The 23323-nt window shown below is 43.0% G+C and overlaps 1 protein-coding gene and 1 long non-coding RNA gene across 3 annotated transcripts in view; one reads left to right on the top strand and one right to left on the bottom strand.

Moving 5' to 3' along the window:
- The window catches only part of FBXO16 (F-box protein 16), a 64443-nt gene extending 55606 nt beyond the window's left edge, over positions 1-8837 (top strand). The window contains exon 9 of the mRNA XM_025922077.2: positions 7967-8837. The gene's annotated coding sequence lies outside the window, so the exon portion shown is untranslated. The remainder of the gene's footprint in view (positions 1-7966) is intronic.
- LOC147581629 (uncharacterized) lies at positions 425-22823 on the bottom strand. 2 transcript variants are annotated; one of them, XR_015250099.1, is made up of 3 exons: positions 22669-22823; positions 909-1035; positions 425-711 (listed from the first exon to the last, which is right to left on the bottom strand). It is a non-coding gene; the product is annotated as an uncharacterized LOC147581629 (long non-coding RNA). The 2 variants fall into 2 exon arrangements; XR_015250098.1 differs by lacking the exon at positions 425-711 and having other exon boundaries at positions 823-1035.
- Between the last annotated feature and the right edge of the window lie 500 nt (positions 22824-23323).

The following is a 23323-nucleotide window of genomic DNA, read 5'->3' as shown; positions in this document are numbered from 1 at the left end:
GACTGAGCCCTCATGGTCGGCCCCCAGGAGTCAGGTGCAGCTGTGTAGCTGGGATGGCCTACAGCTTCTGCCCTGCTTTGCCCCACTGGCCCCCCTGGGTTATGTCAGGATCCAGTCACATTGTGGGCTTATGTTTGAATGGACCAGTCTGGAGTATGTCCCCAGTATCTTCTGAAATAAACCAGAATCCTCTGGGGCAAGGACCTATCAAGAGAAAGAAGGGCTCGTCTAGTACAAGTGGTTTTATCTTAAGCTGTATTTGAGTTACCTATTCCTATAAAACAAGCCACACCCAAACTTACAACAAGAGCCTGTTATTCCCCTCATAACTTTGCAGTTTGGGAGGGTTCTGGGGAAGAACTTGCCTCTGATCCACACAACACCCTCTGGGTATTCCCAACAGAGGATGGAAGAGCCAATTCCAAGATGGTGTAGGGGCACGGTTGGGAAGTGCATGCTAGCCTTCCACTGGGCACTCAGCCAGGGCTGAGGGCAGGAGCCACTGTTGTTCTTCATTTGGGCTGGGATTACCTAGCATGGGGGTTGGGTTCTAAGGATGAGCATCCCAAGAGAGAGACAGGTGGACTCTGAATCACCTCTTTTGTCTTAGCCTTGGAAGTATCTTGGTGTCACTCCATTGTTCCCTGGAGACCACAGAGGTTTGTCCAGTTTCAAGCAGAGCGGGCATAGAGTATGGAGAGTTGCAAGGTTCTGGAAGAACATGTGGGATGAGAAAGAGAATTATGACCATTTTGGAATAGACTGTCTACCTCAGGGTAATGGTTCCCTGTGTGCCCCTTAATTATCATTGGTCACAGCACAGTTATATGAACTAGGTACACCCATGGAATTAGTCTGCTTGGGCAGCATAACAAAATACCACAGACTAAGTGGCTTATATAGCAGACGGTTATTTTCTCAAAGTTCTGGAGGCTGGAAGTCCAAGATCAAGGTGTTGGCGTGGTTGGTGTCTGGTGAGACCTCTCTCTTTGGGTTGCCTTTTCTTTGTGTGCTCACATTGCCTTTCCTTGGTACCTGTGGAGAGAAAGAGAGAGAGATTTCCCTGGTGTCTCTTCTAAGGACAAAATCCTCTCAGATCAGGACCCCACTCTTATGGCCTAATTTAACCCTAACACTTTTTTGTTGGCCTGATCTCCAAATACTGTTAGTCTAGGGGTTAAGACTACAACATATGAATTTGCATGGGGACACAAGCATTCGGTACATGACATCCCCCATAGTGATATGAATTAGATGACAATTGATAAAGATAAATTTATATTGATATTCATTAATTCAAGAGAACTTTATTGAACACCTACCTTGTGCCAGGCGCTCTGCTAGGCTCTGGGTATATAGGTAGGAGAAAAAAACCTTCCTACCTTTAGTGGGTTTATAACTGGGGGGGAGGGGGGGAGGGGAGACAAAGCAGCCATTAAAAGAGAGTGGTAGCTACAAGTTGTGCAGGCTGTGACAGCTCTGGGAAGGGACAAATAAACCGCTCCTTGTGGAGCTGCACAAGTGGTGTCCAAGCAGAAACGGAGGATGAGTAGTGTTGAGCAGTAAATGGGAGGTGGGCCAAACAAGGGGAGGCATTCGAGAGAAAGGAATGAGCCATGCAGAGACCCAAGGCAAAACTAGGGTGACCGCCATTCTGGTTTGCACAGCCCTGTAGTGCCTAGTCTTTGTACTGAGGTCCCACATCCAGGAACACCTCAGTCACTGTGCCTTCCTGATCCTTGGCACTGTCAATAGTTCAGTACAGCTGGCACACAGAGGGGGTGCAGTGGCGGCAGGATTGGTGACAGAGAAAGCTGAAAAAGTAGGTGGGAGTCCAAACGGGAACCAAGACGTGCTAAGGAATGAAGACTTCATTTTGAAAGAAGTTGAGCAACCAATAAGTGATCTCCCATAGGAGAGTGACTGGCTCAGATTTGGATGGAGGAAGAGCTCTATCTTCTGGATAATTAGGAAGAGAGACAATTCTGGGGGCGCCTGGGTGGCTCAGCTGGTTAAATGTCTGACTCTTGATTTGGGCTCAGGTCATGATCTCATGATTCATGGGATGGAGCCCTGTGTTGGGCTCTGTGCTGACAGCATGGAGCCTGCTTGGGATTCTCTCTTTCCCCCCTCTGCCCCTACCCTGCTTGCACACGAGTGCTTGTTTCTTTCTCTCTCTCAATATAAAACAAATAAAACATTTTTTTAAAGGGACAATTCTGGAAGTCAGTGAGGAAGCCATTGTGGATTTCCAGGGACAAGACAAGTTTGACTTAAAATAATGCAGGGGGTTGGAGAGAACCCTAGGATTTAGAATATCTTGAGGAGAAGTAACAACTTAGAAATGTAGATAAGGGGGTGAGAGACAAGGAGAATTCAAGGATGACTCCCAGATTTCTGGCTTGGGCAGCTGGAAATGGCTTGGAAATACCTTCCCCATACCACCCTACATGAGAATACCAACAAAGCAACTATTCTTCTGCTTCCCATACAGCTCTTGCTGACCTAAAAATTCTGTTATTGCGCCACTGACCCAGAAGTCTCAGCCATAGCCATTAGACTTACAGGAACAGAAGGAGGCTGGGGGCCAGAGGGGGAAGAAGATGGGCGTTTATTACATGCAGTACTTCCTAAATGATTTATGTACTCTAGCTTATTTAACTTTCACAAGAATCCTTGGAGGTAAGCAGGCTGTTACCCTCATTTCATAGCATCAGATTGGGGATAAGGTGATGTGCTGCAGGTGGCCCCAGCTACAGGCAGCAGAGCTGGGCTTTAAGCCCAGATGTGTTTGACCATGAAGAACTGTTTTTTTGTTTTGTTTTGTTTTGTTTTGTTTTTTTACATGATGCTGCTTCCGTAATGAACATTAGTTTCTACCTGATTGGATATTTTGTCACATCTACTGCCATGCCTAGCTCCATTTTCATTCAGCATTGAAGAAGGATGAAGACTAAGGGAAGGATTCTACCCACTCTAAGAGGCCAGCTGGAGGTTGCTTCTGGGAGCAAGGATTGCGAGAGAGCCTTTTAATCCTTTATAACTGGTCCCCATACTTGTTATATGTGCAAAAACCCTAAAGCCAGACGACCTATGTAATTATTTTTGTGAGCATCGGGGCCAAGGGAAGCTATGAGACAGTGTCCCAGTCAACAGCCAGTTTAGGGAAGGAGGAAGTGTCAGGAGATGAAATTCAAGAGATAGGGAGCTAGGGGAGAGACACAAAAGGGAAGAAAGGAACACGGGATGAGTTCCCAGGGCCTCCCTCCAAAAGATAGGTGAGCTTGTCTAAACCTTGCAAAGAGCTCTGGAAACCTAACAGCTAGACCCCTGTGGCCCCTTCATGGAGGCTGCCCTCCCAGCTCAGGGACACCCTGCATATGGAACCTTAAGAGAATCTCCAGTGCCAACCACAGCTCTTCTTAGCCAGCCGGATTTACATTTTGATACAAATTTTGGCTTATCCCCTACGAAGTATTAATCTTTCTGTATCCACATAGCAATCTATCCATTTTGCTTCTAGTCATCTATTGTTATTTCTGCAATATTTTACTCTCCCCACCCCCCACCTGCCTTCTAAATTTTTTGTTAACGTTTATTTTATTTTTGAGAGAGAGACAGAACGCAAGCAGGGGAGGGGCAGAGAGAGAGAGAGGGAGACCCAGAATCCGAAGCAGGCTCCAGGCTCTAAGCTGTCAGCACAGAGCCTGACCACGGCTCAAACCCACAAACTGTGAGATCATGACCTGAGCCTAAGTCAAAAGCTTAACCAGCTGAGCCATCCAGGCGCGCCCCCACCTGCCTTCTAGATTGGGAATTCTTCAGAGGATCCCAGTTTCACTTGCTCTGTATTTCCACATTCTCTTTTATGCAGTAGGCACATGATTGGAGTTTGACTTGTCATTGGAATGTCATCAGAAGCTCTGAAATGTTCATTTCTCAGCGGGCTTCCTTATCCACTGACACTGGCAGAGAAAGGGCACAAGAGGGCGCTCCTTCCTCTCTTATCTCAGTCCAAGGAGCAGCACCTTTTCTGCCCATTTATGTCTCTTGAAAATTCACCATATGTTTTCACTCTTATGTGGATCCTGAGAAACTTAACAGAAACCCATGGGGGAGGGGAAGGAAAAAAAAGAGGTTAGAGTGGGAGAGAGCCAAAGCAAAGAAGACTCTTAAAAACTGAGAACAAACTGAGGGTTGATGGGGGGTGTGAGGGAGGGGAGGGTGGGTGATGGGTATTGAAGAGGGCATTTTTTGGGATGAGCACTGGGTGTTGTGTGGAAACCAATTTGACAATAAATTTCATTAAAAAAAAAAAGAAAATTCAGACATGACTGACATGGGTGAAGACATATTTTTACTCCTATTGGGGAGAGGTTTGGGACAATTTTGAATATTTATACAGACACCCTTAAGGAAATATGTATTCAGCTCAGGTCTTTGATTTCATTTGAATCAAATACCCAAAAAGTCAGAACTTTGAGGAAGAAATATATATTTTAAAAAGTAACCTACCACTTTACACCCATTAAGATGGCTATTGTTGAAAACATCAATAACAAGTGTTGACAAAGTGTGGAGAAACTGGAACCTTTGTGTATTTGTTGGCAGGGTTGTAAAGTGACAAGTGCTATGGAAAAATTAAACATGGAATTACCTTATGATTCAGCAATTTGGGTATAAACCAAAGCAATTGAGAACAGGGACTCAAAGAGATACTAGTATACCCATGTTCATAGCAGTGTAATTTATAATAGCCAGAAGGTGGACGCAGCACAAGGGTCCATTGACAGATGAATGGAGAAACTAAGTGTGATCTATACATACACTGGAATATTATTCAGCCTTAGAAAGGAAGGAAATTCTGACACAGGCTACAACATGGATGAACCTTGAGAACATTACGCTAAATGAGAGAAGCCAGCCTGGCTGGCTCAGTTGTTGGAGTGTGCAACTCAGGCTTGATCTCAGGCTTGTGGCTTTGAGCCCCATGTTGAGTGTGAAGATTACTTAAAAAAAAAAAAAAATCTTAAAAAAAAAAGAAGAGGGGTGCCTGGGTGGCTCAATAGGTTAAGCATCTGACTTTGGCTTGGGTCATGATCTCACGGTTTGTGAGTTTGAACCCCGTGTCGGGCTCTGTGCTGACAGCTCAGAGCCTGGAGCCTGCTTCGGATTCTGTGTCTCCCCCTCTCTCTGCCCCTCCCAAGCTCATTCTCTGTCTCTCAATACTAAATAAATGTTAAAAAAAAAAAAAAAAAAAAAGAAGCCAGTCACAAAGAAGAATTACTATATGATTCCACTTACATGAAGAACCTAGAGTAGGCAAATTCAAAGAGATGGAAGTAGAATAAAGGTTTCCAGGGTCTGTGGAAGGGGGAAGAATGGGGGAGTTAGTGTTTAGTTGGTACAGAGTTTCTGCTTTGGAAAATGGGTGGTGGTGCCGGTCACACAACAATGTGAATGTACTTAGTGCCACTGAATCGTACACTTGAAAATGGTTAAGACTGAAAACAAATGGTTAAAATTGTAAATTTTATGTTATGGGTATTTTATCACAATAAAAAGGAAGACGGGAGAAACACCCAAAATGTACAGTTACCAGTACTAAAATAGAAGCAAGTACTGATGATGGAGAAGCAGCTTATTTAAAATTTTTTAAATGTTTATTTATTTTTGAGAGAGAGAGAGAGCGTGAGTGGAGGAGGGGCAGAGAGAGAGGCACGGAGCCGGATGCAGGGCTTGAACCCAAGAACTATAAGATCGTGACCTGAGCTGAAGTCAGATGCTCAACCGACTGAGCCATCCAGGCACCCCAGCGAAACAGATTATTTTATGTGGGGAGAGAGACTAGGAAAAATTATAATCAGGGATAACACTGATCTGGATCTTAAAGGATGTATGTCTTAAAGGTAGGTAAAGCAAGATACGTTCTTAGGTTCTTCTTTATGCCCTAAATTATAGTTTTTATGCTACAGTAGTCTCTCTGACACTCTACATTCTCCCCAAGCTTATTTTTTTTCTTTATTTTGTGTATTTCCATAATTTAGGTTCTCTAGCTCCTGCCCTGATTTTATCAGAATCCAGATTTTTAAAAATAGTATTTGCTAGATTACAATGCCCTTTCTCCTACACGATCAACACATTTGAACCTTTAAACAATCTCATGAGACAAACATGGAAGATACTCCTTTCACCAATATACAGGTGAGGATTACAAGATTCACAGAGGTTAATGGACCCGGCCAGGGTGTTCCAGTTAATATAGAGCCAAGGCAGGAACCAAATCTGTACTTCCTTTTCCTGGCGTTGGTTCTAAATACCATGTGGCCTCCCCTATCCTCTGCATCCACCCCGGGGTCAACTATTGCCAGCGGCCCCACTCTGACCTTGGGTTTTCTTCCTGTGGCTTTTCAGTTTAGGAGGGTTCATTCTCTCCTCTCACTGCATTTCTGCCCTTCCTCCTTACATCTCATACCCTCATTACTCTTAAGATCCCAGTTGAGAAATAGCCCAGATTCTTCCTACTTATCCTGAGATTTCTATGGTAGAAATAAATCACCTTGTTAAGCCCTAATTTTGGCAGGATCAAAAAACATATTTATGAGACAGTATTTAAGAAATGTATCTTTTATACCCGTGTTTATAGGAGCATTATTTGTAATAGCCAAAGGTGGAAGTAACCCAGGTGTTCATTGATGGATGAATGGATAAACAAATGTGGTCTATCCATACAACAGGATATTATTCAGCCTTAAAAACAAAGGAACTTCTGACACATGGTACAATGTGGGCAAACCTTGAGGACCTAATGCTAAGTGAAATAAGCCAGACACAAAAGGACAAATACTGTGTGATTCCACTCGCATGAGGTACCTAGAATAGACAAATTCATAGAGACAGAAAGTAGAATGGGGGTTGTCAGAGGCACCAAGTGTTTAATGGGTACAGAATTTCAGTTTGGGAAGATGGAAAAGTTCTGGAGATGGATGGTACTGATGGCTACACAGAAATGTGAACCTACCGAATTCTACTAAATCTTACACTTAAAGATGGAAGAATAAACAAAGAGAAAGAAAGAGAGAGAGAGGTGTCTAAGAGCCCCGTTTCAGATACAGCCTCATCTCTTAAGGCGGTGGAGACTCTCAGAGTTGTGCGTTGCTATGTCTGTAAGGGAGAGGACAGGTTTCTGACAAAATGGCACCTGCGGAAACTAATGTCTCCACCCACCTAGGCTCCTGGTTCCATCCTCTGCGCTGCCTAGGACCATGCCTTCTCAGTTAAACCTTTTTCAGATGTCTTACATTCTTCATCTCACATTTACAACCTGCTTCCAAAATGTCATGATTTGACCCAGACTTGTTCCTCTCCTTCATTTTCACTAAACACTCTCCTGCAGGTGACATGCATCTCTTTCTTCTGTTCTTTAAGATCTACTCCCCTTAAATCAGGAAATCTGGTCTCAGCCTCACCCTCATGGCAATTGCATTCTCATAGTGTCTTAATCTGTTGGGCGGCTCAAACAAAATATAGCCACATAGATTGGGTGGCTTATAAACAACAGAAATTTATTCCTCACAGTTCTAGAGACTGGGAAGTCCAAGATCGAATTGCTGACATGTTTAGTGTCTGCTTCCTGGTTTATAGACCACAGCATTCTCCCTGTGTCCTCACATAGTAGAAGGAGTAAGGGAACTCTCTGGGGTCTCTTTTATAAGGGCACTAATCCCATTAGTGGGGGCTCCACCCTCATGACCTAATCACCTCCCAAAGGCCCCCACCTCCTAAAATCATCATCTTGGGGGTAAGGATTTCAGCGTGAATTTTGGAGTGACACAAACGTTCATACCATATCATGTAGGTTCCCAGGATACTTCTAATTGCCAAATCAAATGGTCATTTCTCCCATCTTCATCGTACTGGATCTCTCTGTAGCATTTGATCTAGATGAGTATTCTTTTCTTTTTAGAAAGAAAAGTCCCCAGCGTGGTGACTGCTGCCTCCTCATGAGTGCACCATTACACACAAATGGGATCTAAGGTAATCTAGAGAGGATTCTGCAAGAGCAGAAGAGTTGTCTGTCAGGGTGGCCTGTTCCTGCCTGAGAAGAAGTGCATGTAATTCCTGCACCTGGCGTATTTGTCAAACTGTCTTACTCATTCATGCTCAAAGATCAAAGAACTGATGTACACTCTAGGAAAGGTCCAATTGTAACCCAGTGTGATAGAAATAATCTTTTTTTTTTAAAGCAGGCTCCATGCCTAAGGTGGGGCTCGAACTTATGACCCCGAGATCCATAGTCACATGCTTTACTGACTGAGCCTGCCAGGTTCCCAGAAATAAGCTTATTTTAATAAGTATCACCAATAGTTTCATCATTCTCATGATTGGTGATCTCAACCCCAATACACATGAAGGAGATGACTCTCCTATTAGTAATTAGTAATAGTACTAATAGGTCTCTGTGGTGATGATTCTGGGGGAATGCATAAATATCAGGGTGGGTAATGTGATATCCAACTCAAGATATTTATCCTTTGTTAATATTGTTGAAACACTGAATAGCTGATTCATCATGAGCCCCCATCCACCTGGTAATCAGTGTATTTAGCAAAGATACCATCGTTTGTACTCAATAACAAAGCTGTTTCTTTTCCAGACCCCTTAAAAGATTCTAAAGGTAAGATAGGATCCCTGCAATCCAGGAAACTAACAATGTGACAGGAAGGTGTGCCTGATAGACAAGAAAGTACTGGAGAACTTCTGCATTTTAAAGATGTTAAGCATAGTTGTAGTTCAAAGAACAAAGTCAGTGTGGGCAGGAGTGATCGAAAAGCAGTTGTGAAGGTGACCCAAGCTCTGGAGGAAGGGTGGGCCTTGGATAGGCAGAAAGGAGGAGGCAACTGTAGGAGCCAGAAGAGTAGGAAAGGGTTTGCTACTGGGAGAGGAGTCAAAGCTTGACCTGTGTCCCGTGAGGGCAGAGCAGGAAGGGCAGGTGGAGAAGGCAGGGCCAAGGGCAGGCAACACCCGAACAAGATGTAGTGAGGAGCATTGTGGGCTGTTGAAGAGAGAAATAATCTGATGAAACCATTTCCAGAAGGTTAGTGAGAAACAGGATAGATTTGAGAGGTAAAAGACGAGGGTAAAACCATGCAGCAAAAACCATGCGTTGGCGATGCAGGAAAATTCAGGATAAGATAAAGAAGGGCTGGATTAGGGAGAGTGGCCCTAATGATGAAAATAAATCGATGGGTTAAAATGATAGGACTTTCTCAGTATCGACAAATCAATCAACATGATACACCACATTAACAAAATGAAGGAGAAAAATCATACGATCATGTCAGTAGATGAAGAAAAAGCATTTAACAGAATTCAATCCATTCATGATAAAAACTAGGTATAGAGGGGAAATACCTTGTCATAATAAAGACCATATATGACAAGCCCACAGATAACATCACACTCAATGGTGAAAAGCTGAAAACTTTTCCTCTGAGATCAGAGAAAAGACAAGGATGCCCGACTCTTGCCACTTTTATTCAACATAGTATTGGAAGTCCTAACCAGAGCAACGAGGCAAGAAAAAGAAATGAATAAAAGAAAAAGAAATAAAAGATCAGAAAGGAAAAAGTAAAACTGTCTCTATTTGCAAATGACATGATATTATGTGTAGAAAACCCTAAAGATTGTCCAAAAAACGATTAGATATAATAAATGAATTCAGTAAAGCTGAGACATACAAAATCAATGTACAAAAATCTGTTGTTTTGGGGCACCTGGGTGGCTCAGTTGGTTAAGCATCTGACTTTGGCTTAGGCCATGATCTCACATTTCGTGGGTTCGAGCCCTGCGTCAGGCTCTTTGCTGACAACTCAGAGCCTGGAGCCTGCTTCGGATTCTGTGTCTTCCTCTCTCTCTCTGCCCTTCCCCCGCTCTCTCTCTTTCTTTCTATCTCTCAAAAACAATGACTATACCTTTAAAAAATTAGAAAAAATCTGTTGTTTCTATATACTCATAAACTATCAAAAAGAGAAATTAAGAAATTACATCAAAAAGAATAAAATACCTAAGAATAAGGAGGTGAAAAATCTGTACACTGAAAACTGTAAGACAATGATGAAAGAAATTAAAGGAGATACAAATAAATGGGAATAGATTCTGTACTCATGGATAGGAAGAATAGTGTTAAAATTCCCATATGACCCAAAGCAATCTGCAGATTCAATGCAATCCCTATCAAAATTCCAATAGTACTTTTCATAGAAAAAGGACAAGCAATCCTAAAATCTCTATAGAATAACTCAAGACCCCAAATACCTGAAGCAATCCTGAGAAAGAATAAAGATGGGGGCATAGTGCAGTCTGATTTCAAACTACATTACAAAGCTACAGCAATCAAAACAGTATTGTATTGGCATAAAAACAAACCCGGAGATGAATGATACAGACTAGAATCCCAAAATAAACCCATACATATGTGGTAAATTAATTTACAACAGAGGAGCCAAGAATATACCAAGGAAAAAGGACAGTCTCTTCAATAAATGGTGTTGGGAAAACTGGACAGCCAAATATGCAAAAAAATGAAACTGGACCCTTATCTCACACCATACACAAAAATCACCTTAAAATGAATTAGAGACTTGAATGTGAGACCTGAAACCATAAAACCCCTAAAAGAAAACATAGGGGTCCTTGGACATTGGTCTTGGGAATGATGTTTTAGATTTTACACCAAAAACAAAGGTGACAAAAGCAAAAATAAACAAGTAGACTACATCAAACTAAAAAGTTCTGCTCGGCAAAGGAAACTATGAACAAAATGAAAAAGTAACCTACAGAATGGAGAAAAGATTTGCATATCATTTATCTGATAAGGGGTTAATATCCAAAATGTATAAAGAATTCATACAACTCAAAAGCAAAAAAAAAAAAAAAAAAAAAAAAACCCAAATAATCTGATTTTAAAATGGACAGAAGAAATGAAGAAACACCTTTCCAAAGAAGACATACAAATGACCAATAAGTCTATGAAAAGGTAGTCAACATCACTAATCATCAGGCAAATGCAAATCAAAACCACAATGAGATATCACCTCACACCTGTTAGAATGGCTAAAATAAAAAACACAAGCAATAACAAATATTGGCAATATGTGGGAAAAGGGACCCTCGTGCACTGTTGGTGGGAGTGCAAACTGGTGCAGCCACTAAGGAAAACAATATGGAGGTTCCTCAGAAAATTTAAAATAGAACTACCTTATGATCCAGGAATCACACATCTGGGTATTTATCCAAAGAAAATGAAAAAGGATATCAAAGGGGCCTCTCTGCACTCCCATAATTGCAGCATTATTCACGATAGCCAAGATATGGATACAAACTAAGTGTCCATCAACAGGTGAATGGCTAAAGAAGATACTATTGAGCCATAAGAAAGAAGGACATCCTGACATTTGTGACCACATGGATGGAACTTGAAGGCATTATGCTAAGTGAAATCAGGAAAACATAGACAAACACTGCATGGTATCACTTTATAGAAAGAAAGAAAGAAAAAGAAAGAAAGAAAGAAAGAAAGAGAGAGAGAGAGAGAGAGAGAGAGAGAGAGAGAGAAAGAAAGAAAGAAAGAAAGAAAGAAAGAAAGAAAGAAAGAAAAAGAAAAAGAAAGAAAGAGAAAGAAAGAGGGAAAGAAAGAAGGAAAAGAAAAGAAAGAGAAGAAAGAAAGAAAAGGTGCAAATTTTAGCTGTGAGATGAAAAAGGTCTGAGAATCTAATATAAAACATTGTGATTATAGGGGTGTCTGGGTGGCTCCTTTTGTTAAATGTCCAACTCTTGATTTCTGCTCAGGTCATATCTCACGGTCATGAGATGGAGTCCCATATCTGGCTCTGCGCTGGGCATGGTGCCTGCTTGAGATTATTTCTTTCCCTCTGCCCCTCTCCCCAACTCATGCCTCTCTCTCTCTCAAAACAAGAAATATTGTGATTATAGTTGATAACACTGTATTGTATAATTGAAATTTGGTAAGAATATAACTTAAAATGTTCTCACAAAAACAAAAAACTCTGCATTTTATTTTGTATTTTCTTAAATGATCATTTATTTTGAGAGAGAGAGAGAGACAGAGACAGAGACAGAGAGAGAGAGAGGAAGGGGCAGAGAGAGAGGGAGAGAGGGAATCCCAAGCAGTCTCCATGCTGAGAGCAGAGCCCCACACAGGGCTTGATCTCAAGAACTATGAGATCATGCCCTGAGCCTAAATCAAGAGTTGGATGCTTAACTGACTGAGCCACCCAGATGCCCCCAAAACTCTGCATTTTAGAAAGATTTCCAGGTGTTTCTTATGCCCTCTGATGTTTGAGAAACTGCTGCATACCATTGTGTTCTTTCTCATGCGTTTTCCATGTAACATAGTGCGTTAGAAGGAGAGATAATCATGATTTTAGAAGTTTCACCAAGTGGAGAGTTGATTTGGTCCTTTAAGGCTGTATGGGGTTTGTTTGGACAGGCGTGAGCCAGGACAGAGTTCCAGGGAGATGGAATGGTTTGTGCAAAGCAAAAGGGAAAAAAAAAAGCAAAAGCGAACAGAGATTAAACAACTTTGTCTGAAGTCAAGAATTCATGAAGGGGGAGGAGTAGCGATAAGGTTGGAAAAACCCTGAATAATAGGTCAAGGTATTTATTTGGGAGTGCAGTTTTTTCTCAAACTTATTTATGATGAAATTTTAATACATTTCACTTTATCATAAAAAAGCAAATTTTAAGGAAGACAATGACTATACAATTGACATGCATCATAAAAATCTCAGCTACCAAACATGCGCCCATGAGAAAACCAAGCTGTTGAAGTAAACATGATCTGTTGTTGCCAAATATGTGTTATTAATTTGCTGCTTTTTCATTCAGTTTGTCATCTGCTTATGATAGCAAATAAAAGTTGGGATCCTTACTACTATGGGAAAAAAATACATAGAGAAAAAAAAAACTTACAAGTCGAGGACATTCTATTCATTAAATTTTATTTTCTCTATGAATAGGACAAAGGTCATGGTTATCTGATATGATGGCAGACCACCCTGGTGCAACTCAAAGAACATCAGTCTTCCTAGGGAATATGGATTAAGCCCCACTGTGCACCGTGGGAAGCAAGGGCCCTAAAGGATAAATGTGTGCTTTTAGGCAGATTACTCTGGTAACTGTATACAGGATGGGTTGTTAAAGAGAGCGACCAAAGACAGGAAGAACAGTTAGAAAATTATAGCAGTAAGCAGCAGTAATCCAGGTTTGAGATGGAGAGATAGGACTTTATGTTTATATGGTACTTTGTTATACAAATTCTCTTCACAAACGCTCCTTAAAACGATCATGTGAGGTAGGAAGTATCATTAAAAAAAAAAAAAAAAAAAACAAGCTGGAAGTTTAATTTGAAAGGTGTCTATGTGAGAGAGATTTAAAAAAAATAATTGACATGGGGCGCCTGGGTGGCGCAGTCGGTTAAGCGTCCGACTTCAGCCAGGTCACGATCTCGCGGTCCGTGAGTTCGAGCCCCGCGTCGGGCTCTGGGCTGATGGCTCAGAGCCTGGAGCCTGTTTCCGATTCTGTGTCTCCCTCTCTCTCTGCCCCTCCCCCGTTCATGCTCTGTCTCTCTCTGTCCCAAAAATAAATAAACGTTGGAAAAAAAAAATTAAAAAAAAAAAATAATTGACAGGACTTAGTAGTCAAGTGGTGAGAAAGGAGTTGGGGTGAGGGGCGGTGGAGGAAGAGGGAGAAATCAAAGATGATCCCAAAGTTTTTGAACTTGGAAAGTGGGAGAGGCCTAGAGGAAAAGCTAATTTGGAGGGGGGTAAATTTTCTTTTTTCTTTTTCTTTTGAAATAATTTCAAACTTAAAAAAATATATATGTATTTATTTAAGTAATCTCTACACCCCGACCTGAGGCTTGAACCCATGACCTTGAGATCAAGAGTCACACGCTCCTCTGAGCGTGCCTTTTGAGGCACCCAGGTGCCTCAAAATAGTTTCAAACTTTGAGAAAAGTTATACTAAAGGCATAGTACAAAATAAGTATTCTATTCCCTTTGCTCAGAGACCCATTCAGCTTTTACCTGTCATCTTAATACCATTCTTTGTAGCAAAAGGATCTAACACGGGATCATGCATTGCACCCAACTGTGATGTCTTTCAAATCTGCATCCTAGAGAAAAATTCCTCAACTTTCCTTTACTTTCATGGCCTTGGCTTTTTTTTTTTTTTTTTTTTTTTAATATTACAGGCCATTTTGTAGGCTGTCCCTCGGTTTGGGTTTGTCCAGTGTTTCCTCGTGATTAGACCAGGTTATGCACCTTTGGCTGGAATACCACAGAAATGGGTGTGTGCTCACTGCATCTTCAGACGGCTCACAGTACCGATTTATCTAGTACTTGTGATGTAACTGTCATGATGCAAGATGGTACCTGACAGTTTTTTTCTATGGCAAACTTACTCCCCACCTCCCTTTTTGATTACTAAAATATTTTGTGAGCAGATAATTTGAAAGGTGGTGGCAAGGCTTGGCTTTGTGGCATTGTACCGGGTCCTGCACTTAGAAGGGACCCAGGCTTGGTTTATTTGTTGCTCAGTTCCCACAAAGAAGGAAGGAAAGAAGGAAGGAAAGGCCGAAGATGCATACATTCAATTTCTGACTTGTTACATTGGAGTTGCCAGGACACCTAAGAGAAAAGCAAGACGAGGACTTGGGAGGGAAATCTGGGCTGGAGATAATGACTGGAGCTTTACATGCACACAGGTGGGGACTAAAATGGGGAGGACAGTCTCTCCAAGGGAATTAGAGAGAAAATGAGGAACAGAGGACCTAACCTTTGGGAACACACACAGATGCAGAACAGGAGAATGGGAAGCCAGCAGAGGAGTTGGAGAAATGCATCAGAGAGGGAGGGAAATTCAATAGTGCCCTGTGACAGAAACCAAAGGAAAAGGGGGTTTTATAAGGAAAAGAGTAGTCAGCCATGTCAATGCTGTGAAGAAGTTTAAGGAGGTAGCTGACCAAGGGAAAAGATCCCCAGTTCTAGTAACTAGCCACAATGAAGAGATTGTTTGTTCTTTTAACAACAAAGGTTTGTGGGTGCGGGTTAGAGCACAGGCTTGAGAATAGAAAAGGTGCTGGTAGGGCCAGCTTCCTGGGTATTCCACCTGTGGAGACACACAGGGTCCTGTACTTAACAATAGTCCCTGGCTGGGGCACCTGTGTGACTCAGTCGGTTAGGCTTGGGACTCTTGGTTTCAGCTCAGGTCATAATCTCAAGATTGGGGCGTTCCAGGCCCTCATGGGGCTCTGTGCTGACAGCCCGGAGGGAGCCTGGAGCCTGCTTCTGATTCTGTGTCTCCCTCTCTGTCTGCCCCTCCCCAAATCCTGCTGTCTCTCTCAAAAATAAATAAACATTAATTTTTATGTAATGTAATGTAATGTAATGTAATGTAATGTAATGTAATGTAATGTAATGTAATGTAATGTATGTATAGTTTCTGCCTTGGTTTAGTGCTCTTGAAGTTCTCAACATTTTGGCAAGAGGTCCAGCGTTTTCATTTGGCCCTAGACCCTGCAAATTATGTAGCTGGTTCTGGGGTGAGGGGGCAAGTGTAAACTCTCTTTTTCTTTGGGAATGTTTGTTGATGGCAGTGAGAGGGCACTATCTTGTGTCCCAATGGCAAAGTAGAGGTAAAATTTCATTTCGCCTTGGGCACGTGTGTTGGCAGAGGGTAGTGGATGGTAACGAGCTTAACCAAAGCTGGTGAGGTAAGGCGGATTTACAGAAGAGAAAGACAGGTTCAAGGCCTTTGGGGCGGCAGACTTAACCTTGGGAAGAACTGCGGCAGAACTGGAGGAAACTGGTCGAAAGACAGCCCAGGGGAAGGACGCCAAGCGCCAACGCCAGCCCTCAGCCTCCCGGGCTAGCCCACACCGACGCTAACGCGCGCGCACCGCTAGGGACGCGATTCTGATCCGCCAGCCGAGCACGACTGCGGGACAAAGGGGCCCAAAGAGCCAGAAGGCCGAGCGTCCGGGCTGCGGGCCGGGTCCCGACCTCCTCCGCGTCCCTCCCTGCGTGCCCCCCGCGGGGCTGGGCCCGGAGGGAGCAAGCCGCGCGCCCCGGGGGTGGCGCCGGGAGGCCTCCGTGGGCCCGGGCACGTCCGCGCCGCCGCCCTCCCGGCCTCGCGCGCCCTGAGGCTGAGCTGGCGGGGAGGGGCCTCGCTCTCCCTCCCGGGCTCGGGCGCTTCCGCCCGCCGCGGCCAGGGTTAGGCGCTGGGCCCGGGGAGAGGACGGGGCGGGGGGCGCGTGTGGCCTCCGCTCCTGGGCCGGGCCCGGCGGCGCGCGGGGTGGAGGGCCGACGAGCCCACACGCAGCCTCTCCAGGATTCGCCGCGCGCTGCAACGCGGCGTCCAGTGCCCCGCTCCTCGGAGGACGGAGGACACGGAACCGCTCTGGCCGCACAGCCCCATCTGCATTCGCGGTGGGGGAAGGGACGCGCAGAAACCCGCCCGAGCCAGACACCGCCGTCACCGGAGGGCCCCGCGTAACCTTCAAAACTTTTCAGAGGGGCCTCCCAGGAAATAAACCTGATTCAAAGAATTGGGAAGGAAACTGAGGAGATTTGAGGTCGGTTTCAGCCTCCGTCTGCCACCAAGTAATCAAAGTAGTATGTGCTTACTGTATAAACTGTGGCAAATACAGAAAAGTGTAAACAATTAGACCAAAGAAAAGCACCCACAATTTCACTACCCGCAAGCAAACACTTTACATATTGGGACAATCCTTCGCATGTTGGTACACACACGCACACACACAATTGCTAATTCTGTGCAAATTATCTTACTTTTGTGTTTAAACATTTCTTATTTTCTTGCGCACGTCATTTTTTAATGGTTCTATACTAACGTATAGCTATTCCAAAATGTAACCATTTTCATTCTTTAAAGGTCCAAAAGATAACATATTTGTAAAATTCTTGATTCTTCATATTCAATTGTTCTCCACAATGTGTGTCTTAATATTTCCAGTCTCTCTGAGTGAATGGCCAGTCTTACTATACCTATGAAGAGCGATCAGAGAAAGACACCAGGCCTTGAATGGGTATCCCCATCTCTCCTAGGCACCAAGCCTCTAATCTACCTTCCTCCTCTCATGAAAAATGTAAAGAAAAATTCAGAGCCTTTTGGATTCAGACATTCAAACTATTGGGGACTTTGGCCAGTTCTTGCTTTTCAGTCTCCCCATCATTTTCTATTCCCCTAAAGCTTAAAAACAATACCACCCAATCAATATCTTAAAGATGGAAAGGAATCAGTCGGAAATCTCTCTTCTAGAACCCTGGCCTTCCCTACTTCCAGGTGAGGCTCCTTCAATATTTTCCTCAGGAGCTTCAGCCTGCTTATAGATGCAGTGGCTCCCGGGGTGGGGGGTGTCAACAAGAAGTCAAAGCTTAGGTATTAAATAATTATTCCTACTAAGAATCCCCGGGAGGGGCGCCTGGGTGGCTCAGTCAGTTGGGTGTCTGACTCTTGAGTTCAGCTCAGGTCATGATCTCACAGTTTGTGAGATTGAGCCTGGTGCTCACATCACAGCACAGAGCCTGCTGGGGTTTCTCTCTCTCTCCCTCTCTCTCTGCCCATCCCCCACTCGTGCATGCATGCTCTCTCTCTCTCTCTCTCTCTCTCTCTGTCAGAATAAATAAATAAACATTAAAAAAAGAAAGAATCCCCTGGAGAAACAACCTAAGTGTCAATCAATGGAGAAAGAAGATGTGGTGTATTTGTAAACACACACACACACACACACACACACACACACACACACACCATGGAATATTATTCAGTCATGAGAAAGAAGGAAATCCTGCCATTTGCAACACTGGATGAACCTTGAGGACATTAAACTAAGTTAAGGTAAGTCAGACAGAGAAAGACAAATATCATATGGTACCACTTACATATGGAATCTAAAAAAAGCCAAACTCATAAAAAGAGAGAGTAAAATGGCAGTTACCAAGGGCTGGGGAAGTAGGGTAGTAGAAGAAATGTTGTTTAAGAGTACAAACTGGAGTGCTTGGGTGGCTCAGTCAATTAAGTGTCCGACTTTGGCTCAAGTCATGATCTCACAGTTCATAAGTTTGAACCCCACTTTGGGCTCCATGCTAATGATGCACAGCCTTCTTGGGATTCTCTGTCTCTCTCCCTCTCTTTGCCCCTTCCCCTGCTCATGCTCTCTTTCCCAAAATAAATAAACTTTTTAAAAAAGTACAAACTAGTAGATAGATAAATCCTAGAGATCTAATGCTCAATATAGTAATTATAGACAATAATACTGTATTAGAGACATCGAACTTGCTAAGATAGTAAATATTAATTATTCCTACCACAAAAACCAAATGATCATTTGGTGACATGATAGAGGTGCTAGCTAATGCTACAATAGTAATCACATTGTAATCTATAGGTGTATCAAATCAACATCTACACTTTAAACTTCCACAATATATATTTCAATACAAAAAAGGTCCCATATAACTTGGACCTTCCAGAATAAAATAAATTGGAGGGTAAAGAAGCAACATTCTGCATACAAATGACCTCACTCAGGCTTATCTCCCAAAAAATTAAAATTAAAATTAAAAATTAAAATTAAAAATTTAAATGGACAAATGCTATAATAAAGGTAAATGCAAAATGCCATGGGGGGAGGGGGAAGAACCCTCTGGAAAACTCTCCCCACTCAGGACACTTTGGCAAGTCATGGTCCTGGAAGATTTATTCTCCGAATCAGTGGCTGAAGGGACTGTGCAGCTTTCTGGAGCTTCGGCATCGCATTATAAGAATGAATAATAATAGCTATTCTATTGAGCCCTAGCTTGCTCTGAGTGTTATAACAGGTCACAGCCACCCCATGAGGAAGGTAGTATTATGACCCTCATTTTATAGATGAGGAAACTGCAGCTCAGAGTGGCTTTCTGATTCCTTGATACTCTAACTTATAGCACGTTGCTTTCTTTCTCTTCTCCCACTTTGCACCTGCAGAGAGTGTGACCTGAATAGGACATACACTTCTCACGTATTTTACACCCTTGTGTGCTATACCTACTCAATCACAGCATAGCACTGATGGGATCAAAACATAGCAGCAGCAACCACTTTTCATGTTTACTTCTATTTGGCTGCAAATTTTTCATCATGTGGTTTTACCATATTCTATCTGTTGAGCTGGCCTGCTTCCCCAGCCCCATAAATTCAGCTTGCTCCTGCTGCTGCACCCAGAGCCTCTTGTTTTGCCCTTATCTTTGAAACTTTTTTTGTAATGTTTATTTATTTTTGAGAGAGAGAGAGAGAGAGAGAGAGAGAGAGCGCAGCAGGGGAGGGGCAGAGGGAGAGAGAGACACAGATTCTGAAGCAGGCTCCAGGCTCTGTGTGAGCTGTCAACACAGAGCACGACATGGGGCTTGAACCCACGAACCACGAGATCATGACCTGAGCTGAGATCGAGAGTCAGACGCTTAACCGACTGAGGCACCCAGGTGCCCCTTTGCCCTTATCTTGGAAGTCGGTAATATTCATGTGTTTGCCTGGCATCTCCCATCTGGGTCACTGGCCTTGTGATAATTTTGAAGACTGCTTTACCAACTATTCTTTCCAGGGTGGGTTTGCTGTTTACTTCTCCTTTCAGGTTTCCTTAAGACTATTAACTATTCTCTCAGTATCGCGAGATCACAAAATGATTGCATTTTCAATCTAGAAGAGACTCTATCCATTCATTGCCTAGCTATCATTTTACAGAAGAGGTGCTCAGATTACAGACGTCCAGTGCTCTTTCCTTCAGTCTCTGGTCCCTGGCTGTTTCCTTGGCCGTAGGAGCTAGCCTCACAGATAAGAGCAGGTATCCCACCAATGCCCTTAGAAAGAGCAGAGGCCTCTGTCTCTTGGCTCCTTAGGATGGTTGCTTAGCCAATCCTGAATTAGTGAGCAATGTGGATTTTTCCTGTGTTAACTCCACAAGACATCCTGATAAACTGTCTTTTTTATTGGTCTGCCTCAGCTAAGCATCTGACCCTCAGTGGTGTAAAAGGGAGAACAGGTATAAAGGAAAACCTTTCAAAAATCCTGCTAGGTCATGTAGAAGAAACAATCCTCCCTCCTCCTGGCCCAACACTTAAAGTTTCCTTAAAGCTGGATAGAGAGCTTTATTTTGTTTTTCAAATGATTTAAAATTTATTTTATTTTTTAATTTTTATTTTATCTTAAATTTTTTTTAAGTTTACTTATTTTTGAGAGAGAGAGAGTGAGAACAAGGGGGGCGGGGGCAGAGAGAGACACACACAGAATCCGAAGCAGGCTCCAGGCTCTGAGCTGTCAGCACAGAGCCCAATGCGGGGCTCGAACTCATGAGCCACGAGATCATGACCTGAGCCGAAGTAGGATGCTTAACTGAATGAGCCATCCAGGCGCCCCTAAAATTTATTTTATAACATTACCGCAAACATATAGCACATTCACACCTTTCTAATTCATTGTCAGATTTTTAAAATATTATTCTTTGTGTTGTATTTTTATGTAATTTATATATTATTTTAATTTTGCAATTTGCTTTCCTCCCTCTTTGTACATATACAGAGAGATGCAGATATCAAAAGTGATGAATTTTCCCAAACTGAACATAGTTATTTGCATTCAGATCAAAAAACATTTCCATCATCCCAGAGCCCCCCAGTACAGAGCTTTTGGTTGTTCTTTGCTCTCTCCTTTCGGAAATTTGCCTCATGTGAGAATAGATTTTCATTTGATTTAAAGATGGCACGTTTCCCATCTTCCTAACCTGCCGAATGTATACAATAAAAGAAACATTTCTTTCCTTCCCACCCTTATGAGACCAACTTAAAATTAAGTTAATTAAAAACTTTGGCATCTTAGGAGAAAGTTGAAGGTGGATTCATAGATTCATACATGGTTAAAGCTTCGAGAGGCTTTGGAAAGAGGAGGCTATGGTTAAGATGGTGTCTTAGAGCCCAGGCCTCTCCACCCTTATCTTTCCTTGCTTTGTTGATATTTTGTAAATAGCCACAACAGAGAGTGGAGAGAACTCTCAGGAAGAGAGACTTCAGGAAGATTTCCTGTGGAGAACTGAATAGTAACACTGTGGCAGATTGTGGAGGGTAAAGGTGGTTCCTCCTCTTCTATTCTGCCAGAGAGAACTCTGATGCCTTCTGGTTACTTCCCGGAATAGTCTCTAACTATTCCTTAATGGTCCTTAATGGATGATACTCAAATTGTGAGCAGAGGCACCCCCTAGGGACAGAGAAAATTCACAGGGGTGCCTCGGAATATTTTACGTTTTTGAAGGAAAGATGGTGATACCTGACATCTGTCGCAAACTGTATAAACTGTTACTTAAAGGAAATCCACAGTTTCAACATTAGATTGCATGACATTTCTTTTGACAACATCCTACCTTTATAGAGTTGGGTTTTGAGTGGATGCTGTGTTCCAAAGAAAATTGATGGGGAAAAGGAACTGAGGGTGGTTATATGCAATCTGATTCCAAGGTTTGAGTTCTTCACAGGTGCACAAATTTCATTACAAAGTGATTATAGTCGGGGTGCCTGGGTGGCTCAGTCGGTTAAGCGACCGACTTCGGCTCAGGTCATGATCTCATGGTTCCTGAGTTCAAGCCCCGAGTCATGCTCTGTGCTGACAGCCCGGCGCCTGGAGCCTGCTGCAGATTCTGTGTCTCCCTTTCTCTGTGCTCCTCCCCCACTAGCCCTCTGTCTCTCTCTCTCAAAAAATAAACGTTTAAAAAAATTAATAAAATCACCTTAAAAAAGAAATTGTTATTTAAAAATAAAATATAAACATCTAGTTCTTTCCATTTATGTGTATTATTTTTGGAAACAACCACTAAATTGTTTGGATCTAACTGCTTAACAAATGGACCCATTAGGTGTTTCCTTTGGCCTAGGGTCTCCGTGAACCTTTGCCTTAGGCATAGGCTGGGTGAGATCAGCTTTTTTAGTAGTGTGTGTCAATTGGATGTTCAGCTGGTAGAGGCAGAGTCTAGGTGATTTTATTCAGATGAGGAAACTGAGTCTCAGAAAATAAATTGACATAGATCATCCAGGTAGGGCAGAGCCAGGTTTTATGGGCCTGAAGCCATACAATTGTTGGAGCTTTGCACTTGCCCTCTTTAAGTACCACAATGCACAATTAGTTTCAAATTTGGGTAGAGGGCTTGCCAGGGGCCTATTCATGTAAGGGGTTCCTGAAGCTTAAGGTTCATTGGCTTCACAGAAAGTCCACTTGGCCGCCAGCTGGTAAGTAGTGGAAATGGAATTCAAACCCAGCTTTATCTGCCTCTAAAGACACAAAATACGAATTTTCTTTCCCTAAAGATAAGCATAGAAAACCAGGGATGTGAAAATACTGCTAGAAATGTAAGCCTAGCTGGGTTATCTCCACACTTGACACCCACCCCCGTCCCCAAGAAGGAACCTGAGAGTAGGAACATAATTCCTGTATCCTCTCACTGGAAATTTGTGACAGGGGACTGGAGAGAGCTTTGGTGTCAAAGCTGAGTTTGAATTCTGGCCCCATGGCTTCCTAGCTCTGAGATCTGGGAAAGTTACTTACCATCTCTGGGTGTTACTGGAGCAGCAGGACCCACACCCCACCAGACTGGGAGGATTAAATAAGCTATCACGGATGAAAGTGCCTGGTCTTACAGCAGGCACACAAACTCTGTTAATCTCCCACTCCTTCCTCTGCTCCCACACAGATATGTGTATTTGGAGACTAAATAAATACACACAAGCTAGTTGGTAGAGTTTCCTTCATGTGTGGGTAAATTAAGTAAATGCACATATATGGCAAGCAACTGTCTACAAAAGATGCAAATCAGACCAAGTTGGCAGATGCTTGCCTGTTGTCTTGGTTCAGTGCCTAGCTCAGGGCCTACTTTCAGGGGTTCCCCGTTATCCACAGACTAAGGTCAAAACTCCTTACGCTGGTATCTGAAATTTTCCTAAATCTGGCCTCACCTTAACCTACCATTTTCTCCCACTATGATCCAACCCAAACCTCTCTTCTAACCCAACTGGTTTCCTCAACCTTTAAATATCCACCATGGCCTCAGTGGAAAGCCACTTCCCCCACCAGGAATTCTCTCTCTCTTCTACTGTCCTGAATCCCACCAATCCTTCAGGACCAGTTCTGTCTCTTGCAGTATTTTCTGACGGATCCCAGCCCTTGGGGACACTAGTCCTGTCAACTCCTACCTTTCTGCCCA

The sequence above is a fragment of the Puma concolor genome, chromosome B1 (assembly GCF_028749965.1).
Source record: "Puma concolor isolate L17-30 chromosome B1, mPumCon1.1.hap2, whole genome shotgun sequence".
Classification (NCBI taxonomy): domain Eukaryota; kingdom Metazoa; phylum Chordata; class Mammalia; order Carnivora; family Felidae; genus Puma; species Puma concolor.
This window is presented reverse-complemented; position numbering and strand designations above follow the sequence as displayed.